General features: G+C 38.8%; 1 pseudogene; it reads right to left on the minus strand.

Annotated features, from left to right (window-relative positions):
- Positions 1-703: 703 nt before the first annotated feature.
- Positions 704-1,207, minus strand: LOC112831200 (cytochrome c oxidase subunit 6B1 pseudogene; annotated as a pseudogene).
- Between the last annotated feature and the right edge of the window lie 3,837 nt (positions 1,208-5,044).

Below are 5,044 nucleotides of genomic sequence, written 5' to 3' on the forward strand. Positions count from 1 at the left end.
AGAATGAGAGATAGAGAGCACGAGAGGGAAGAGGGTCAGAGGGAGAAGCAGACTCCCTGCCGAGCAGGGAGCCCGATGCGGGACTCGATCCCGGGACTCCAGGATCATGGCCTGAGCCGAAGGCAGTCGCTTAACCACTGAGCCACCCAGGCGCCCCTATTAACCTTTTTTCTTATTAGAAGGTATTAAGAATCAGTTCCATTACAAGTGAGTTAGTTATTCACTTGTTTTATTCATAAGCATCTTTTGTAATTACTGGTCTTAAAGTTCCCAGATTTCTTTGGTGTCACTCTTGTGTCCTCATCACATGTTACTCCCAAGAGTTGTATTGCAGAAATAAAAAAGAAGAAAAGTAGAGAAATTCGAAAGTATTTATAGACTTGTTTATGTATAATTTCCCATCTGAGTGAAGAATTGTTCTTTTATTTTATTTTTTGGGGGGGTATATAGGAATTTTTATATACTATTTTCATGTGGTTCAAAAATTACATAAGAAAAGTTTTTTGAAATTGTATAGATAATAAAGGGGAAAATACAGATAAATTTTAGCACATCCGGGGGCTTGAGGCTATTTTGTATCACTCACTCTATTGTCTGGTATAGAGGAAGTGGTCAATTTAATAACATAAAACTTAAACAAAACAGAAAAAAACAGTCACCCTGAAGCCCCTCTTACTGGTCAAAGGTATTAATTCCCACCACAGCTTCTTGCCCGATCACCTGGCTCTTTTACACATACGCAGTCTTATACTTTTCCAACGAGTATTTATTATTAGTTAAGCCATGATTCAGAATCCCAGGGTGGGGATCACCATGCACCCAGATCCCCCTTCACCTCCCTGGGAGAAGGAGGGAGGACAGAGGAGAGGTGGGTGAAGCCAGTTCAGATCTTCCCAGGAAATGTGCCTTCTGCCCACCAGTCATCCCTGGCTGACACCCAGGATATGGGGCAGAAGGACTTGTACACATGACAGTACCATTCACACATGGAGACATCACTCCCTTTAGCAGTCATTGCGTTCTCACAGCGGTGGAAGTCCAGGTAGTTCTGCCAGCAGTTCCTGGTCTGGTTCTGGTTGGGAAAGCGGCTGTCAAAAGGGGCAGTCTTGTAGTTCTTGATTTTGGTCTTGATGTCTTCTGCCATGGTGCTGATTCTAAACCCACCACAGCAGCACCTTGCAGCTCAATGTGAACCTCAGCAAAGATGCCAGAGTTGGACCGTGCTCTTTTTTTTTTTTTTAAGATTTTTTAAATTAATTTGAGAGAGACAGCAGGAGCTGGGGGAAGGGGTAAAGGGAGAGGGAGTACCTGATTCCCCACAGAGCACAGAGCCTGACATAGGGCTCGATCCCAGGATCATGACGTGAGTTGAAGGCAGACACTTAACCGACTGAGCCACACAGGCACCCCAAGAATTGTTTATTTTTGAAAACAGATTGGAAAAATAACTAATGCATTCTGGACATCTGCACTGACCAGCACTGTGCTAAGTGCCTTAATGTATTTTTTCCTATTTAAACTTTTGAAAGAGAGGACATCTAACTCTCATTAATACAGATGAGATAAAAATGAGCCTTAGGGAAGTCAAGTGAGCTGTTTAATGTCACAGCTAAATTTTTATCCCAGATCAGATCTGTGTGACCAAAGTCCCTGGCTTTTCCAGCACAACATGACGAATCTTTAACATATGAAAGCAATGAACATACACATTTTGAGTACTGTCTTTATGCAAAATTTTAACCAAAATATAAAAAATAAATAAATTGTGCCAAAATCAGTGTTTCCAGATCTTTGTTATTCTACCTTTTGCTACAAGACAAAGTTCAGCAAAGTAAAAGTTACAATGCTTTTAAAAATCTTTGTACTTTATTATAATGCACCATAAACTGTTTATAAAATTAAAATATTTGAATCATCATTCCTGCATGTTATGTAATAATTTACTATTTGAAACTACTTGTTTTGAATGCTGGAATCCATTATTAATAAGTTTTGGAAAACAGAGGCTTCCAGATAGAAGGACATTGAAAGTAAGTTTTGGGGTCTATTCCCTACCCTACCACCTGGAAATGCTAGGGATCCTACCTCTTTGTTGTATAGGTCAACCCTAGCTCCCAGCGGGATGCTACACCACTGTGCTCCAATGGCCATAAAGCCTGCTAGGAAAGGGTCAAGTTTGCTGTAGTAGAATTAGTATGACTTTGTGGGCAAACCATGGATTAAACCTGTAGCCCTAATTGTGGAGAGGAGACAACAGTGAGATAGTCTCCAAGGAAACGCAAGTAGATACAGGCTATTTATGGGCCAGATGGAAAGAACTTAGGGGACATAAGCTGCAGAGCTAGGAATTCTTGAAAATAAGACATGAGAGAACAGGATGGGTCTAGCTCTGGGAAAATAAACATAGGACAAGTGCAAATGGACACAATTCAAGCTAGCTGATTGAGTCCAACATCATGTCTTCCCACCACCAGTGTTCAGGGTGGGAAGCAAAGAACCCTGGATAGTAAGGTGGCCCAGCACAAGAGAATCTATGTCACTTCCCCAACCCCCACCATCACCATTATACATACATATAAACAAGCAAACATATTTTGCAGGAATGTGCTTGTCTTTTCAAATTTTAGGAGAGGGGTAAACAAGGTCAGGTAGCTTGATGGTCTTGCCAATACAAATCTTGTACAGGTGTTGTTTTATAAGGAAATCAGATTCTTATAGCAGTTTACATGCTGACACTTAAGAGGACTGCAAATCTCCATTGGCTCTTCTTTGAATATTTTGCTCTGAACAATAGCTGAAAGGGGATTTTTGTAGGTTTATTTTTAAAATTTTTTACTTGATTATTTTTTTCAAATTTTTATTTAAAGTCTATTTATTTGACATATTGATAATATTGGTTTCAGGAGTACAATTTAGTAATTCATCAGTTACATATAACATCCAGTGCTCAAGGCAACAGGTGCCCTCCTTAATAGCTATCACCCATTTAGCCCATCCCCCACCCATCTCCTCTCAATCAACCCTCAGTTTGTTCTCCAGTGAAGTCCCTTATGGTTTGCTTCCTTCTCTTTTTTTTCCTTCCCCTATGTTCATCTCTTTTCTTTCTTAAATTCCACATATGAATGAAATCATATGGTATTTGGTCTTTCTCTGACTGACTATATTTTGCTTAGCATAATACACTCTAGCTCCATCCACATTGCAAATGGCGAGATTTCATTCTTTTTTATGACTGAATAATATTCCCAGTACACACACACACACACACACACACACACACACACACACACACACCACATCTTTATTCATTCATCAGTCGATGGACATTTGGGTCTTTCCATAATTTGGCTATTGTTGGTAATGCTGCTATAAACATTGGGGTGCTGGTGCACCTTAGAAACAGTATGCTTATATCCTTTGAGTAAATACCTAACAGTGCAATTCCTGGGTCACAGGGTAGTTCTAACTTTTTGAGGAACCGCCATACTATTTTCCAGGGTGGCTGCACCAGTTTGCATTCCTACCAACAGTGTAAGAGGGTTTCCTTTCTTCACATCCTCGCTAACATCTATTGTGTCCTAACTTGTTAATTTTAGCCATTCTCACTAGTGTGAGGTAGTATCTCATTGTGGTTTTGATTTGTATTTCTCTGATGATGAGTGATGTTGAACATCTTTTCATGTGTCTGTTAGCCATCTGGATATCTTCTCTGGAAAAATGTCTATTCATGTCTTCTGCCCATTTCTTAACTGAATTATTTAGGTTTTGGATGTTGAGTTTGATAAGTTCTTTATAGATTTTGGATACTAACCTTTTATCAGATATGTTGTTTGCAAATATCTTCTCCCATTCTGAAGGTTGCCTTTTAGTTTTATTGATTGTTTCCTTTGCTGCACAGAAGCTTTTTATCTTGGTGAAGTCCCAATAGTTCATTTTTGCATTTGCTTCCCTTGCCTCTGGAGACATGTCTAGCAAGAAGTTGCTATGGCCAAGGTCAAAGAGGTTGCTGCCTGTGTTCTCCTCTAGGATTTTGATGGCTTCCTGTCTCATATTTAGGTCCTTCATTCATTTTGAATTTATTTTTGTCTATGGTGTAAGAAAGTGGTCCAGTTTCATTCTTCTGCATATTGCTATCCAGTCCTCCCAACACCATTTGTTGAAGAGACAGTCTTTTTTCCATTGGATATTCTTTCCTGCTTTGTTGAAGATTAGTTTACCATATAGTTGTGGGCCCATTTCTGGGTTCTCTTATCTGTTCCATTGATCTATGTGTCTGTTTTTGTGATAGTACCACACTGTCTTGATGACTACAGCTTTGTAATATAGCTTGAAATCCAGAATCATAATGCCTTCAGTTTTGTTTTTCTTTTCATGATTGCTTTGGCTATTTGGGGTCTTTTGTGGCTCCATACAAATTTTAGGATCGTTTATTCTAGCTCTGTGAAAAATGTTATTAGTATTTTGAGAGGGATTGCATTAAATGTGTAGATTGCTTTGGGTAGTATAGACATTTTAACAATATTTGTTCTTCCAATCCATAAGCATGGAATGTTTTCCAACTCCTTTTGTTCTCTTCAATTTCTTTCATCAGTGTTCTATAGTTTGCAGAGTACAGATCTTTTATCTTTTTGGTTAGATTTATTCCTAGGTATCTTACAGTTTTTGGTGCAATTGTAAATGGGATCAATTCCTTCATTTTTCTTTTTGCTTCTTCATTATCAGTGTATAGAAATGCAATAGATTTCTATAAGTTGATTTTAATTCTGCAACTTTGTTGAACTCGTGTATCAGTTCTAGCAATTTTTTGTGGAGTCTTATGGTTTTCTACAGAGTTATCATGTCATCTGCAAATAGTGAAAGTTTGACTTCTTCCTTGACAATTTGGATGCCTTTTATTTTTTGTTGTTGGTGTCTGATTGCTAAGGCTAGAACTTCCAGTACAATGTTAAATAACAACGGTAAGAGAGGACACCTCTGTCTTGTTCCTGACCTTAGAGGAAAAGCTCTGTTTCTCCCCATTGAGGGTGATATTAGCTGTGGGTCT

The sequence above is a fragment of the Callorhinus ursinus genome, unplaced genomic scaffold (assembly GCF_003265705.2).
Source record: "Callorhinus ursinus isolate GAN/ISIS: 27379988/994484 unplaced genomic scaffold, GSC_fseal_2.0 scaffold14, whole genome shotgun sequence".
Classification (NCBI taxonomy): domain Eukaryota; kingdom Metazoa; phylum Chordata; class Mammalia; order Carnivora; family Otariidae; genus Callorhinus; species Callorhinus ursinus.